The sequence below is a fragment of the Neopelma chrysocephalum genome, unplaced genomic scaffold (assembly GCF_003984885.1).
Source record: "Neopelma chrysocephalum unplaced genomic scaffold, ASM398488v2 Primary Assembly neopelma1_60, whole genome shotgun sequence".
Taxonomy (NCBI): domain Eukaryota; kingdom Metazoa; phylum Chordata; class Aves; order Passeriformes; family Pipridae; genus Neopelma; species Neopelma chrysocephalum.
Window position 1 is genome coordinate 541,510 of NW_020897715.1, and position 17,857 is coordinate 559,366.

At 37.7% G+C, this 17,857-nt stretch overlaps 1 protein-coding gene across 2 annotated transcripts in view; it reads left to right on the forward strand.

Annotated features, from left to right (window-relative positions):
* Positions 1 to 2,096: 2,096 nt before the first annotated feature.
* USP25 (ubiquitin specific peptidase 25) overlaps positions 2,097 to 17,857 on the forward strand; it is a 69,672-nt gene continuing 53,911 nt past the window's right edge. For both annotated transcript variants that reach the window (XM_027680876.1, XM_027680877.1), the window contains exons 1-3: positions 2,097 to 2,174; positions 3,249 to 3,393; positions 12,311 to 12,434. The gene's annotated coding sequence lies outside the window, so the exon portion shown is untranslated. The remainder of the gene's footprint in view (positions 2,175 to 3,248; positions 3,394 to 12,310; positions 12,435 to 17,857) is intronic.

A 17,857-nucleotide genomic window follows, 5' to 3' on the forward strand; every position in this document is an offset into this window, starting at 1 on the left:
AGAAAGGAGCATCCCTGGGCCCGGTTCTGATCTGTTAAATGTGTATGTCCTTGGGAAGGGGGCCTTGAACCACAGCTTGACACGGGAATACTGAAATGTGGATATAAACTACAGATGTCTAGGTTTATAAGTCACAGCTGTGCTCATAAATTAACAGCCAATATTTTGAACTGCTAAGAGATTGTTTGCTGGTAAACTGTTTCTTCTGTCTTTTCCCAGTGTGTATGAACAATGAATATCCCCCAGTCAGCCTTTCCAAGTGTTGTATATACTGTGGAAGATACAGAAATCTGTTATAACTTGTTGTTATAATAATTTATAGTGAAACTATTTTCTGTTTTGTTAACCATCACATTGGTGGCAAATAAAAAAAGAAATCCACTTTACTGCCATGCCCTTGAATTGCTCCTGCCAATTTTAATGCTGTTGTAATTATTTTTCCCAAATACTCATTTTTTTTCTTTGCTTCTTGCCAAACCCAGGGGCAGGAAAGCAACTTCATAGGGGAAACAAGTCATGGCTTTGTACAGTGCAGTGAAATGCACAGAGTAAACAAACGAGGGGGTGAGGGTTGGGGATAGAGTGGGAGTTTGTTTTCCTGCATCACTTCACTTTTCTTGTGCCAACAGCAGGGGTTTTAAAAGGAAAAGAGAAAAAAAAAAAGGCAAATTGGACTGTTAGCAGTGTCCCTTAGGATCATAAATGAAGGGAAGATTGTGTATGTAATTCATAAACATCCTGAACTATACGCCTTCTATTTCAACTTATTAGGGCATGAAGTAGTGCCTGCCAGGTTCATTTCACACTGGGGAATTCAGCATTCAGGCAGCTCTTAATTTCCTTCTCTATACAGAGCTGTGATAAGGAGAGAATAAGGGTATTTGAATATTTGATTCCAGATAATTCGTTTTAAAGATAAGTATTTTAGAAGTAGCCTCAAGACAATTATAGTTGTTATTTTAAATTGAATTTGGAGAGTAGCAGGAGAATGTTTATTTGTCCCGATAGGAAATACGCTTTTTGTCTTACAAACAAAACCCTGTACTTTACAAAAACCTTCTCTTTAATAGTTGAAATTATTGTTTTGAGTTCAGGATGTGGTGGGCAAAGAACAAAAAAAGAAAAACCACTTGCAAATACCAACAAGCTTTTCTCCTTTTCCCATCTGCCAAAGGAACAATTGAATTTTTTTAGTATGGAACAATGGTCAGTCCTCTGTGTTTTCATGGTTTTAATGGTTAAGATGGTTATAATGTTTAACAGGAGTTCAAGGATTGTTCCAGCCTAGTCCTTGCTTTTTGCTTCTGTGATGTGATACCAGAGCATGAGCAGAGTGAATCATCTCTTGGCTCTAAACAGGGGTGGGACCAGATTTTTATTTAAATAAGCAAAACAAAACCAAGCCTCAAAATTCTTATGGAGTGAATATTTAAGAGAACCAGAACCTCTTATTCTTTTCCAATTCCGAATGTTACTTTGAACTCATTCATAGATGCTGACTGATGTTGTGATTTGGGAGAGCTGGATTCAACTGGCGCAGGAAGGCGGTTAAGATGGATTTGTAAAGTTCTGCTTCAGCCTTGAGAAACTCAGTATAGACATTTTTGTAGTATTCCTCTTAGAACACCTCAGTGATCAGTAAAGATTAATTTCTTGGCTCTGTGATTGGAATGGCTGAGAGTTCTATATGTTAAGGAAATAATGGGGTTGAGAGTAAATGGGAGTTGAAGAAATTGGTTTTGGTTGGAGTTCAGTTATCTACTCCCCCTATTGCCTCCAAAGACCAAGCTTTGGAGTTTTATTTGTTTTGGAGGGCCAACTGTGGCTTTATATGGGTTTATTAAACCTGAGCTGCATAAGCTCACCCATCATCCATTTTTCTGTTTAAAAAAAAACCCCACTGAATCTCAAAACCAACCAACCAAAACTCTTACATTTGGGAATCGAAAGTGCCCAAGTTGCAGAAACTAAGACAAACTTGTGTAACAAAGGTTCTACTCCTTTTTAGTGCATAAACCTCATATGGAGATACTTTTAATGTTATTTTTGCTGTTATTGGGCTCTTAACTTATTGTGATGATCTGTTTTTGTTTTAGCACCAGCAAACATTTTTAAATCAGCTGAGGGAGATCACCGGTATCAATGACATCCAGGTACTGCAGCAGGCACTGAAGGTAAGATGGCTGTGTCTGACTTGTAGCTGAATGTATCTTAATTCTGAACTGCTTATGAAAGCCATAAATTCCACCCTTTCTTACTCTTATCTCTTATTCCTTCATTTCCATTCCCAGCTTGAATTTATTCGGGGGGGGGGGGGGGGAAATAGCTAATAATGATGGCTTGTTCACTTTAGAAGGAACCTTGATCTCTTTTGGTACTGACATAATAATTAGTCAGGTGACCAAAGATGAAAAGATAGACATGTTATGACTTGCCTCTAACCTTTGTCTAAAGTGTTTTGAGATATATTGGTGCTACTACAACTGGTCACCTCCTGAAGAATTAAGTGTTGTTTTCTTGTCAAGGTGTAGTTATTTTCTGTCATTCACAGGCCCAGCTCAGTATGTAGAGTGAAGAACTCTGCTTGAAATTACCACCCTTTGCTAATTTGGTGTTGTCTCACTGTTTTTTCAACCATCACTATTTCTTTTACAGCACAGAAGAGTTCTTTTGATGCAAGTAAAGAATGGCAGGTCTCTCTGTTCTGTTTCCCACTATTTATATATCTATCTAAAATTTTAAAAATGCCCGATCTCCCTAAAGCAGAACTTTTTAGCCCTTTATACATGGTAAATGAGGATTTAGTAATTTAAATCACATACATATATACAGAGAGAGAGAGAGTTGTTGCTTCAGATTGAGTGTAAGTTGTGTGCACAACTGCTCTTCAAAAGCAGTTTAAAAAGGATATGGTAGATTTTCAGAACTCACCTGGTTCGTGTTGGTCTGTCATTGTGCTGGTTATGTTTGTTGAGAGGTTGACCTACCTTACAAGACCTTTAATTTTTGTTCTGAAATAAGTAGAACTCTAACAAAGTAAATTTTTATATGATGTTTTATCTTCATTTCGGTTAAAAACAGTGAAATATGCAGAACATGTCAAGTTTGGAAACTGTCTTTTCTAGTCAGTATTTTCCCTGCCAGTACAGCGTGTCATTGGTTTGAAGTTTCTTATGATGTCCTTTGTTTAAAGAAAAATTTAAAAAGGTTGAGGGGACTCTCACTTCTTCCTTTCTTGATGCTTAAAGGACAGCAATGGTAATCTGGAGTTGGCCGTGGCTTTCCTCACTGCGAAGAATGCCAAGGTTCCCCAGCTAGAGGAGGCAACTTACTACCAAACAGCCCTTCCTGGAAATGACAGATACATCAGTGTGGGCAGCCAGGCAGACACCAGTAGGTATTTTTTCTTTTCATAAATTTAGTTTAAATGCAAGGAAACTAAAACCTTGCCTCTGAAATGACTGTTAATCTGCTGATAATTCTTATTTATCAGTTTTTAGGTTATTATGTATTTCTTTCCTTATTTTAGTGGGGGGTTTTTTGGTGTTTTTTTTAATTTGAGCTGTCTTTAAGCATTACCTTTACCTATATGTATGGTACTGAATATTTGAGGGTGAATAACTGGGTTTTCCATATTTTTTCCCTTTTTTTTCCCCCCACATATAAGATTTATTTTGGGGTCATGCAGTAAATAATTTAGGGCAAAAGCTGGGTACTCTTCCGTTAAAATAAAATAGTAGAAGAGTCTGTCAATGTCTGTCTTAATATGCTAAAGCTTAATATGCTTAAGAGTAGCTTCTCCCTGATAGGGATGACTTTCCAAAAGGGAGAAGTGAGAGGTTAAGTGTGAATTTTGTAAATAAAAGAGTAGGTATTTTATATGTGAAATAAACATTAAATATACCTATTTTTAAACAGTTTTGTTTAGTTGATACAGGAGGTGCCACAACCTGCATTTTTCTGAGCCTGGCAGGTCCTATTTCTTTGCTTTAATGCACAGTTATTTTTATGGGGAGAAAAATTGTTAAATGTATTCTGCAAATTAATATGGTAAATAACATGAAAGAAAAAGGCAAAGAATGTTTTGTAGAGGGATTTATTTCTGTAAAATTTAAGTTTCCTAATACTGTAGTTACATTTCACAATTCTAAATGTGGATGTAGAATATTTTAATTCTGTATTGATACTTTGACCATGTATTTAGTACATCTATATAGATTTTATTAAATGAGTATAATTATTTAGAATGGTAGGATTTTTTTACATCTTTGTTTCCCTAATATTGGTCTGGCTATGGTGGCACCATCATAAAGTTTAGCGAGATCTCCTTATCAATTGTACAATTGTCTTTCTGTCTCTAGAACCTTGACATTAACAGTTTTTTAACTTTTTTTTTTTTAATTAGAGTTGAGTTTATTCTCAGCATCTCAGATCTGAAAACTGCTTTGTAATCCTTGGTATTACTAGCAACCCCGTATAAAATGCCCTGAGTACATTATAGGTAGTTGTATTATCCCTGTACTAAGTTGTGGGGGGCGGTTTGGGGTTTTTCATATGATTTTTCTTTTTCTTTTCATTTGCTTGGAAAGAAAACCCACACAAGCCCTGTGCCATATATTTAATTTTCAATAGCAGAAAATTGCCATTGAGGAAATGGAGACTATTTTCTACAAACTTACCACTGCTTCATAGTCTGTAGTACTCAAGAGCTACTGTGGCAGTGGGACAGTAAGCTGGATTCTCTTGGAATCTGTGTTTAATTAGATTTAATAGCAATCCCATTAATAGAATTGTTTAGTTTTGCTGTCACTTACTGTGCTGTGCAACCTTACTGAAGATATGAGGTGACAAGGGATATGAATCAAGCCTGCAGAGTCTACATTACCCATGACTGATAGTCAAACTGGGAAGAGTAGGTCTTGAGTTATATATTGCAAGATGCATTTCAGGATTCTCTCTTCTGGAGGGCTGAAGGCAGACCCAGATTCCTTACAGTTACACACCACTACAAGTCAGTAGCCAAGAAGCTGCAACTGTTGTAGGAAAGTAGATTTTTTTTATTTTTTTTTTTAACATCTTTAATGTCTGGTCAGGTCCTCACTGACAACAAAGATGAGAACCCTTTGCCAGCCTTTGCCATTTTAGAGTGAAAACATGTTATGAGATAAAGGCACCTTAGATGACTTTTCTTCATGTTGGAGAACTTACAGAGCAAGAATTGAACACTTACAGCAGAACAAAAGCCTAAACCAGTGTGAGCATAGAGCTCCCCCAAGGCCCCTGTAGAGATCTAATGAAAGCTTCTGGAGGAAACCTACAGTTCTTTTGTTGTAATCTCTTTGCCTGTAATTATTTGGATTATGGATTTAAAAAATGCAGTACACTTAAAATGAACCAGTTTCAGGGCCATGTTAGACAGTACTGTCATGTTGTCATGTAAGGGAGTATCTTGAAAGAGAGCAGATGACTTGTGAGAAGAGAATGGGAGGGTGGGCATAGATGGAAAACACATTCAGCAGCGATGGCTTCAACCATCAACACTCACTTCTGCAAAGAACACTTATTAGCAGTTCTCAGTGACTCTGCTGAGTTGCTGACAGTATCTTGTCTTTCAGTTTTGACTCCCTTTATTATCCCACATAGGTGTAATTACATGAATTAATTATAACTCAACCCTTACTGTTCCTTACTGCTTAAATACCTCTGTGCTTTTGGAACTTACGATGCCATGAGTCACTGAGCTTTGCTGTCCGGCCAAGGTAAAGCATCCAAACTGGGAATGAGTCACAGATAAATATCAGATCTGTCTTTTATGCCAATCACTTGCAAAGCCTGTTGAATGTATTCCTCACATAAAGGTATATCAGATGTGTTCTGCAAGCTTGACTGACTGCATTTCTTTGAAATGGTTTCTTAGTTAAGGGGTAAAATAAAAATGCTTCTGTATAGCTTAGCAGCCAGCAATTAGCCTGGATTGTGTACTGGCTCTTACAAAACTGACAGTGGTCATGAACTAATTGAGAATTCCATCCTGTATGGTAGGAAGTATAAGAAAATCTGATTTCTCTTGTTAGCAAATGCAACATTTCAGCAGCTGCAAAAATATTAACGAGTTTGAATAAAATCTACTCTGTCTTTAAAGCAAAGACTGACTTGCACAATCAGTGTTGCTCATGGTGCTTGCCTTTTTGCCTGTTCAAAATGGCATGTGCAAGCACCTGCAAGTGCCATTTTTTCACATCAAGAGTGATGCATACTTTATCTGATCCTTTGCAAAGGTGGTTTCAATATTTTGGATTTTTTTTCCCTTCCTGCAATCTGTTAGTGAGCAGAAGGTGCTTAAGCATTAGTCTCGCAATGGAGAGATGCATTCCTTTTAATCTAAGATCATTCGAAGGTTCCATTTAGTAGAGTAAATCCTAGACATTGCAGTTAAAGCAAATCAGTAGAAGTTTAGTAGTGCTTTCCAATATTTTTACTTTATTGATTTCTCTAGAAACTTTTTTTTTTTTGGTGTATTTCATCTATGGCTGCAGAACAGAACTGTTGCATTGCTAAGCATGTGTCAGTTTTCCTCCTGTTGGAGGAACTTACAGAACTCAGGGTTAAAGGAAGCAGCAGAATGAAGAGAAGACATGTATTTTAGAAGTTGTACTGTCTTCAAATGAAGCAGCTGTCAAGACACATTCTCTTCTTCTCTTGTTTTGAAAACTCCAAGTTATTTTTCACTAAAACGGAATTATTAGTCTTTGTAATTGCACATTCCATAGCCAAAACAAAAGATTTCAAGCCCTTTTATAAGGTCATAGTCCAATATAACTATTAAATGCCACACACAGCAATTTTGAGGATTGTAGACTTCATTGCCTCCGGCTTTTTGTATCTTCCTGTTCTTGGAGTTTAAGCCTTTGGATGGATTTCAAAAGTCGTTCTGTCAGCCCTTCACAATAAGGTAGACTTTAGACCTAACTGCACCTAAAATCTCCCAAAGTGATGTTTATATTATATTTCTTACAAACCATTCCATTCTAGAGACTCTGAAAAGTTTATGGGGTAGTTTGTTTTGGTGCTTACTTCCTTACTTTTAGACTCCTAATGTCTTGCCTAAATCCTTCTTGCTTCAGGTTAAGTCCTTTACTCCTTGTGCTGTCCCCGGTGGAAATTATAGTACACTTCATTCCTTTTATCTCAGATGAAGTGTTGCATGCTCGAAGATAGTGTTTTTTCTCAGACCTAATCTAAACAGCCCAAATTCTTTCTGAGTATTTGGATGCATTTCCTATCTCTATTGTCATTTTTTTCCTTCTCTTCTAGGCTCTCTTTGATAGTTCTGCCTTTTTTCTGAACTGTGGCTCTGAAAACACTCAGCTTGGTTTTTAAGAAAAATGGGTGAATCTATAAATATCCATATAGTACTCTGACAAAAGTGAAACACATCATATTTTCTTCTGTGCTGTGATGTGAATTGCAGATTGAACATGAATTGGCTGTAGGTCCTAGGTCCTTCTTGGCACAAGTCCCAGTCAGTCCTCATTCTACAGCTGTGCGTTCATTGTTTCTGTGAGTGGAATTTGACACTGCCTTCTTCTGTCACCTTACCTAACTCAGCCATTACTCTGTGTCTTCATGACATTTCCTTCTATTTTGGGGATTATTTGTGTCATCTCCATCCAGGTGCCTGGGAGTGTCTCTAGCTTGGTATGGCAGGGTCCCTGCTTCAAAATGTCAGGAGTCTTGTACCTTGAGGTCCTCCTTTAATCTTACAGATTCACTCGTTCCTTTGTGCAATGATTACTTGTCTCTTTTCCATCACTGTCCATGTGAGAGCCATCAGTTTAAGGTGTTATCGTTGTAGGACATTGTAAATGCAGCTGAGAAGAGGAAAGTGTAAGACAGTGGTGGCAAACATTACTGGCTCGTGCATTAGTAAAGCTGTTTGACTTGGCTGAGTAGATGCTGCAATGCTGTGTTTTCTCCCCTCATCCAGTTTTAACCAAAATGGGCATATACAGCCACCTAAATTCCTTTACATCTTCACGTAGAAGCCCAAGACCATCTTGAGTTTAACATCTCAGAATGGATAGTAGAACTTAACTCTGCTTAACTCTGCTCGTAATAAATAAAATGGGTGTAGTCTTAACTTCCTTTTTATTCTTTTTATATTGTTGATGTGTTGAAATTGGAATCTTGCTGGATTTTCATACTTGACACCTATCCATTGGGCTGCCCCTTTGTTTTTCTCTCCCTGTTCCAATTGTTGCATCACTGTGGATGTTTATTGACTGTCCCTGGGACCAGTTGCTACTTCAGATCTGTCCCTCATGCTGAGTTTCCCAGACTCCTTAAGTCTGAAGCTCCTACTCTCTGCTTCTTCCTCGTATAAATAACAAGTCAATAACACAGTAATTATTTTAATAACCTAGGCAATAACCAAATAAGAACCATTTATTTAAATGATGATAGAAACTTCCTAAGTAAACAGATTAATAAGAAGTTATTTTAGAGAAGGAAGAAATATGATATAGTGAGTGCATTTATTATATATACACTAGTATATTTGTCACAAATTTCAATATACAACTTAAATTGCTTTGTAGAATTACAAACAATGTCAAACTCTCTGAATCTTATGCACCAGAAGCACACATTGTTATATAATAATGCTGTAAACCAAGAATACATTTCCTAGTAAAACAAATGATTAATTATGCATGTTAATTGTAGCTGAATAAACATGAACAGACTGTTTTGATGAGCAGTTTCTTCATTCATAGAGAATTTCTTCATAAGCAAACTTTTTTGTTTATTTAATAGTCATGGCCTGGTTAAGAAGGTTTGCATTTTCTAAGGCTATGTGACATATGGTGAGAAGTACCTTTATGAGGATGAGCCAGTGAGAATTAAAATGTTCTGTGGCCTAAATGAGAGGAGTATTACAAAATCAGCATGTGTAAACTAAAGCCAGGTAACTATACATTTGGACAAGTGGCATTATTCTTACATCTTTATGAAATGCATCCTTCAGCCTATCACAGAAGGCTTGTGTGTCTGATAAATACTTTGGGTAAAAGTCATCTTTTTTTCTTCAAACTCATACGTGGAACACAGAAATCTGTTGGTCAGATAGGAAACTTAAGTAGCTCAGTTTCATGAATGATTTCTACTACTAATTGCTATAAAATAAACATTCCAGTGTAAGAATTTACAAAATATGAAGGTATTTTAAAACAAAAGCAAGAAAAAACCCACCTGCATTAATTTCATGCAGTATATGCACACTTGTATAATCTATAACCATCTGACAGGAATGGAAACTATTCAGACAAGGTAATATATATATATTTATTTTTAGTTTTTTAGAAAGAGGAGTTTAGTGTCAGACTGGTACCCTTCTGTGATGACTTCTATTGAGATCTCTTCTTTATAATCTATGATTTGGGATTCAAGTCATACATGAGCTGTTTCAGCTTAATGAGTTACTGTGTCAGCTGAGATGCTGAAAAAGACCTTGAACCTCCTCCAACTACAGCAAACACGAGCTAAAATACATTAGCTTAAATCTCCCAAACATTTTGATTTTACACGTGCTATGAACTAAAAGCTTGCATGGAGTAGGTTACCATGGATTAGCTGATATTTAGAAATATATTTTTTCAACATAAATTATGCTGGATAAACTTTCCGTGGCATAAATCCATTGCACCACTCACATGTGGTGGTAATATCTGGCAGCAGGTCTTCACTGTATTGTCTTTTTTTCATGCAAATCAGGGGCAATGTATATGTGAAAAGAACATTTTTAAGGAGAATCCTGTACTGCCTGCTCCAAAACCCTTGCATGCCAAAACAAACCATTGTGTTCATCTGCTTTCTGAAAGCAAGCAGAAGTCAAGAATTTGAGGTTTTAATATTAAAATGATATAATCACTGGTAATATGAATGACAATAAAATTCTGAACACATAGAGTGGTGGTATAGATTAATAAAGATTAGGAGCTAAGGAGGTGCAAAGAAGTTGAATATTTCAATGGAAGTCTGAGTTGGAGTTGATCTGGATAGATTTTTGTATAAAAGTGGGAGGTTTTGTTAAACACATAAGTTTCAGCTAAGTTATTAGTTCTTTTCTAGAAAATACTCCCCATATAAAAGATCTTACTTCTTAATCTAACTGTCTTTATTGTTGTATAAAAATTTCATCACTCTCACCTGAATAGAGACTAGCTAAAGGAATATTTCTCTGTAAGGAAGTGATGGGAGTAATCCATGCTTCTCCATCAGCACATGTGGCTGCTGGGTTGAGACTTTACTCCATCTTCAGTTGTGCCTACTATTACTACTTTCAGAAAAACAGATGTCTTCAAGGGAGATGAGGTTCTGTGTGTGACTCCTTGCAAATGTGTAGAAAATACAACGCAAACACTACATTTCAGACCATAATAGGTAGTGCATGTGGTGAGGGGATCCTCTCAATTGCTGTCAACCTTTCTAGCCTTTCTCCTGCTTTCAGGCTGTAGAACAGAGCCATGCTTATATGTGACCGAGGTTGAGGTGTTATTTTAGCCCAAATTACATTGTTCTCAACATGGCAGCTCATATATTAAAACCTCTCTGGGTGAGACTTCTGGTGGTGGTTCTAATTGCTTTAGTACTTCCGAAGGAGCATTTTGGGCATCTTGAGTTGAAATATCCTTTTTTTTTATGCTGGAACATCTGAGCTGATTGTAGAAGACATAAGAATAAAATTAGGATGTGCTGCTTTTATGGTCATAGTGTTTTTCCATACTAGGTTTTGAAGATGCTGGTGTTAACAGAGAAGCTTCTTTTACAACTTCTTTTTGGTTTCAGCTTCCTGCAAGGACAGGTCATCCCATTTTGAGTTCATACACAACTATGGCAGTGATTTTTGTATACGAAGTTCAGTGTTTTGTTTTGATCCAGTGAGAAACATCACAAAAAAAGGAACCCCAGGGAAACAAGGGAAGCTGCAGTCTCTACAGTAAGTCAGCCCATCCAGGAGGAAAGTCAGAAGCTAGACTGAGAAGCTCTTAGGGTACGATTGAGTTGGCCTGTGGAAAGAGAAATGCAGACCAGCCTCTCATCCCTCTTTGTGAACACCTGGTAGTTTTGAAGCTGTATCTCTTTCTCCCAGAGTCTTTCAGCTTCTAAAGGCCAAACCTCAAGCTGGAGGCAAGTCCCTTTCTTAACTCTTTGGGTAAACTTTGGCCTTGGAGGAGGGAGACTGAAATCAGCCAATGCTCTGTGTGTATGCCTGTCTAATATTGCACTTAAAACTCTCTTTTGCACTTCCCCTCTCTTTCTGTTTGGCTGACTTGCAAAATGAGACTTTTGCCCCTTGAAATCATGATAACCTTGGCTTTTCTGAAGATCTTGTGCAGTTGATGGACATCGCTGTTGGCTGTGCCTGATGGGGGGATGACTTATGCTGTTGTGTGTTGTGGAATCCCACCTTACTTGGGAGTGGGAGTGCTGTGGTTGCCCTCAGGAAACAAGGAGATTTATGCAGGACATTAGTATTTGATTCCTTAGATAATAGGAACTGGAGAAGAAGGCAGAAATAAGGTTGTTTTCATCTTCATTACCCAGCAGTAGCCCATCCAGCATTCTGCAGGTATCCAAGTTTGGATCCTCATTTTGTCTTCAGTATTTGTTTTCTTAGTTCTCGTGTTGAGATGGGAGAATTCCAGGAGACAGGAATTGGATTTAAATATGTTCAGAAAAGGAATGCACAGACAGGATAGAAAATAATTAGGTTGAGTAATGCACTCTCCCACATGTTATGAAACGATGTGAAAGTATTTGGCTCACCAGGGCACAGAAATACTTGTAGAATTTGGGGCTGTGTTGGGAAAACTCTATATGTGTTCCTTCATGAGGAGGGAAAAACATCTATGCCCAGTTACAGTATTCTCTTTAAGGAAGGTTCTCTTCTTCATGTGTTCCCTGAAACAACTGATTACAGTGGCTGAAGTAATGCATTTAAGTGTATTGCTGCAAGAGGTCTTTCACAAACCATGGATTCCTAAATTTGTCCCAGAGCTTTGTGAAACTTAAGAACATTAGGAGAAAGGGAGACTTCATATCTTAGCAAGAGCAGGCTGGTGAGGCTTTTATCTGGCTTGAAGGCAGAAGGGAGCTGTTAGCAGGGTTAGTGGTTGGAAGAGTGTAGGGCCAGGAGGGATGGACTGGAATGGTGCTCAGCAATCCACGTGGGCTCTCTCTCCTCTACAGTAAGACTTACCTTTCATTCTGTTTCACTTTTAATTTTGAGAAAGATAGTTTTGCTTTTCAGATGTGATTGATCTCACTGGAGATGATAAAGATGATCTTCAGAGGGCAATTGCCTTGAGTTTGGAGGAATCAAACAGGGCATTCAGGGAGACTGGAATAACAGATGAGGAACAAGCCATTAGCAGGTAAACAACCAACTTATATAAAGCAGAAATTAAATTAAAGAGTTGGAGATTGGCCTGTATTGCTTTTTTTTAACTTTTAATTTAACAAAGAATAACTTGTTTACTTTCACTTGTGCTACTGATATGCCTGGCTTCAGGATGTTGCTTTAATGTATTGTATGTTTTACACTTGAAAATAGTCTATTATGTGTGGACTAGGATTTAATAGTATGTTTCATATTAATGTATTTTTTTAAATATTGAGGAAGTGGATGGAGATAGAGAATATATGGTCATATTTAAATAGGACCTAAACCCAGAAGTTTCTCTTGTGTATCAGGTAAAAAGCAATGAACCCAAAATTTAATGAAGAAGCTAATAAATACTTTGTCCTGTTTTTTGCAGTGTTCCTTTTACAATAACATTTACTTACCTCTGTGCTAAGACTGAGGTTGAGGGAGGGGGTATTAATACTATGAGTTGAGTATACTAAGAGCAGCTGCTCTATTTTAGCTGATTAAGGATGTTATTAACCTATTTAACAAATAAGATTTATAAGCTTTGAGTGAAGTTAACTTCTCGATTTAAAGTTTTATAAACTTTCTCAACTTGGGTGTGATAAGTGAACTTTTGATCAGATTTTATGATAACTTTTTGTACAGTGTATATTTTTGGTAATTTTTGAATAATTATGAAATATTTGGGACTTGAACTAAGCTTGGGTGTAGGGTTGTGTGGGAGGGATGTTGTTTCTTTTTGTCTTTTTTTCCATCTGTTACTGGCTTTGGGAGAGATGTTGAGTTTTTCATTTGTGGCTAGCCTTGTTGTAGGGGAAGCAGGCAATGGTTTGACCCTTGTTAGGAGGTAAAGTACCACCTCCTCGTAAAAGGCCAGTTTTATAAAAAAATAATGTAGATGGGGCGATTAACCACAATAATTCTTTTTCTCAGTTCACTCTATCTGAAAATTCCAACTCTGAGAATATGGATATTTTATTACTTTATTTATATTACTTTATCCATAGTAATTTTCTTTTTCCATTTCAAAAATGAATATACTAATTCTGAGAGGAAACATATCTTTCCTTCCCCCATCTGTGATAAAAGCCATCTTGTTATGTAAATTTAAGATAATATATTTCAGCAGGGGAAGGTAGGGTGAGAGGAATTAATATTCTCATTAATAATTGGGAGAAGCTTTTAAGGGTGGGGGTTTTTTCTAAGACCTCAATATGTGCATGTATACGAGATTGCGGTGGAAGTTCTGTCCAGCTCTGTTTCAGAGTTCAGCTTGTGCCTGTTCCTTTTGAAGGACAGAATTGTCATAATTACAGAGTTATGATTTAGGCAGGCACTCAGAAAGATGGACCTATTTCTGTATATGGACAATTTTCTCCCTTTTTTCTTTCCCCAAGCTTTGACTGCTTCTGCTGTGCTCCCTTCTTGGGAGCCTTGAAGATTTAGGTTTTTTTCCCCTGAAGAATTTGTTTTTCACTTCTCAAACTAAAAGAGTCTTTTGTGGTTTTTGGTCCTATCTGCTTAGGCCATAACTTAGTATTATAAATACTTTCCACTTAAATTACAGTGTATATTTTTCTGGCTGCAGAAAATAACAAAGTATGCCATTTTTTTCTGTATGTACAAAGGCATATAGACAATCTGTTCAACTATATGCAGAGAAAATGTTGGTCTTTTGATGAAATAGCGTTGTGTATTTAAAGGCAAAATTGCACACCATAACATTTGCCAAATCAAGAGCTTGTTGCAGGCCATATCCCCCCCTTGGTGCACTGTACCACATTTTCTATGCTTGCTGTAGTATTCTTTGGACCTGTTGCACAAATTCATTTCCCAAAGCCCTACAAAAATAATCACTCAAAGACCCAGAGTATATCATGACATAAGAAAGGGGTTGGGACTTTTCTTGTGAATGGAGGCAGAGAAGAGCGAGAATCTTGGAGGTTTTGGCAGCCTTGAGATCAACTCAGTAACATGGCAAGAAGCACCTTGAGTTGACGGCAAATTATGTCAGAGTTGAACAAATACAGGAAGTTCAGAATTCTTGAATTCTTGATCTGAACTGTTCAATCAGTTTCCTTAAGGACAGAACTTCAGTCTGTTTTCATAAATAAAATTAAAAAAAATTACTTTGTAGTTAACACCCCACAGAAGAATGTTGGCATTCCAATAGAAAGCACAGTATCTTCGCAGGACTTCTCAAAACAAAAAGTAGAACACTGTGGTTGTAAACAAGTCAAGCTGCAGCCATTTACTTTTGATTTTCTAGAGTAAAAAAGAAGGAGAAATCAAATAGGAAGTCAATAATAAGCAAATTAAACTATGGAATTCTTTCATTTTTAAAAATGTAGGCCGTGTGCGTAATTAAATAGCCTTTGGTGTGGAGGATATTTTTTTTTCCAAAGGTATTCATAGTGGTTTGGAACCTAACTTGCACAGATTTTGTTAGGGTTTCCACGGGACAATTAATGGAATTTCTTGAGTTGTGTAATTAATGTTGTAATGCACATAGAATTTGTGTTCCTGAATGTAATTCCTTTGTGCGACTTAATGAGGACAGATTTGATTACTATGTAGGTAGGAGAGGAGTGCAGCTGAAATGTCCAAGTGTCCAAGCTGAACATCTTGTACATGGCATGTTTAAAGTCTTTTACTCTTCTCTCTAATCTCCCATGGAAATGAGCATGATCAGCCTGTTTCCTAATATGAAAAAGTTTCTCCTGTTTATATCACTTTTTGTGGCTTGAAGGAGTCTGAGGCCAGCCAGATAGGGCTTCACTGGGGAAGCCAGGGAGATAGGGCTGAAAGGAGGAATTAGCTGGCCTGTGTTGTGCCTGGGGTAGTATCCACATAAAAATGAGAGCCCATGCTGTCAGTGCACAAGGATGTGCACAGCCCGTAGGCTTTTTTTTTTTTTAATCACTGTCACTGAAACTGCTGAGGACTCTGCACTGTGGTTTCTGTGTGTAGATCCAAGGTGAGACTGAGGAGGGTTGTAGAGTCAGGGGTATTCCTGCATGTCCAGCTGTAGGACAGTCACAGTACAAAGACCTTTCCTTGTTCTTTTAGCTGAGTAGCCCAACAGAGTGGGGTTTCCTGCAGCATGTTGAGTGGGATTCCTCAGAGTGGTCTGACTGAACCTTTGTGCCATGGACTCGGTTTGCCCGAGGGTTGTTGCTTTGTCTGGTGAGCCCTGCAAAGCTGCTTGGCTATGCCCAGCTTGTTACAGAGAGAAATAAAACACTGCTTTCAAGTCGAATGCCAAGCCTGGCATTAACTGAGCCCTCGCTACAGCGTTTCCCTCCAAACAAGATTCCAGCGCTCGGAGGCTGGGGAGCCCTGGGTCCCGTGAGGCCGGAGAGATGCCAAACCCTGCACGTCGCTTATGGCTGTGGGCTGGCGGCTGCTGCTGTCCTCCCCAAGGGTCCCAAAGTGGGGGTTCAGCTCTGTCATCAGAATTGCTAAATCCTTGTGCTAACTCTCTGGAAGGATGGTCATTTTTGTTCAGAGCTATGTGTGAGTAAGATTGCTTATCCAGGTAGTCTCCCTGTTTGAATGTAATACAGTGAACATTATAGTATAAGAGATACTCACTATGGTAAATACATTCATTTATGTAGCTTCCGAGCTGATCATTAGGTTCCTATTTACTGTGCTCGCTACACTTTATTTCACTTTTTACTTTTTATTTCATTGCATCACAGCTTTAATGAAAATGAATGTGCAGCTATTCCATGTGCTCTCTGAGGATAGATAATCTTAAAAGTAAAATTAAGGAAAAAATATCATGAAGCTTTGAGAATCAAATGCTTTTTTTGATAAATGGAAACAGATTTGAGGTGGAGCTAGAGAGAGGAAATCCTTTACCTGCTAAAGAAACACAAAATCAAGGAAGAAATTTTAGTAGGTAATTAAGCTGATGAATGGTAATACCCTTGGGGTGAGCAAACTGTTTCAGTTTTAGAATACTTATTTTTCTGACAATCTTGAAATATCTTGAAATACTCTTGAGGTTGGGGATGGGGAAGGAAGTTTGACTGTTTCCCTGAAACACAAGTGGTGTGGAATAGGTATTGTAGTCCTGTTACAACATCATTCTAAATTTATTCCAGTCTGTCAATCTTCCTGTCAGTTTTAAAGGTTCCTTCAATTTATTTTAAACAAGATTTTTAGTAGTTCTACCTGCATGGGAAATTATTTGAACTATGTATGACTTTTTTTTTTGATTGATTGTTAATGTCCTCATTGAATAACTTTTGCTCTCAAAGCAGAAATACACTGGTCATCTAAAACTTTTAGAGAATTGTATTGGTGAGAAAAGAAATAAATTTGACCGGTTTTTTACATTTTGGGGTTTGCTTATGAGATAACATTATTGTAAACGACTTTGAGAATCATCAACTGTTGAAGAGTTCCATCCCTGTGCATTGTTTGAAGAGGTGTCAGAGCAGAAGGTCTTGGAGGATTATAAGCCTGTCCTTTCAGTGCTGTTAACAAAGTTATGTGTCAAAAACTAAATGTTAGAAATTGATTAATCCTTAGGAAATTACCAGTTTTAGGTTTTTCCTGAGATACATTGGTACAAAAGTGATATTTGCACTAAACAGTCTCTCAAATTCAGAATGCTTCTTTTATTCTATTTTATGTCAAAATAAGTAGCAATAAGAATTAGTACGTCCCCCAGAGCAGTTACCTGCAGTAAATTCTTATGATGCTTTGTAGTTCTTGCTAACGTACCTTTTCTTTCTTTGACAGGAACATAGCTTGAAAGAGAAATGTAGATAGGAAACTGAGGGATTACATTGTGTGTGTCCCTGTTTCTTTTTTTTTTCCCCTGCACTGTTCAAACGTTGTCCTTTAGGAGCTCCATTTACAAAGCAGATTAAACCTGCCTTTCTTTGGTGTTTACTGGGTCTAGAACTGAAGGGGTGCAATGCTTCACACTGCTCAGACTGCTTAGATGCTTGTCATGCAGCTCCTGGAATTCTGTGCCTGGCAAATGCAGCAGCTGGAGAGCAGCTCAGCCTTTTTTATGACAGTTGGACTGGATGGTTGGGGACAGTGACCACTGTGTCAGTAGTGCACATGCCAGCCAGCTCTGCTTGAGAGTTAGAGCCACTGTTACATGACCTGAATATATCCATGTCCATCTTTCTATTTAGAATATGCCTACCACAAATTACTCTTAAGGTGTTCTTTGTCACCACACTAAGGATATGTGCTGATATAGAAATACTGTGTTGAGTGAAGCTTAAGAGCTTCACGCCCATCAGATCTTACTGCCATGTGAAATATGGATATTCCCCATAAATCACTTAGGAACAGTTTCCTGCAAAGAGTGTGGTCATTGAAGCATGCAGTTAACTTGTTGGGTGGCATTTTGAAAAATGGGGGGGGAGATGTCTTTCCATGGCTCATAAAGTAATT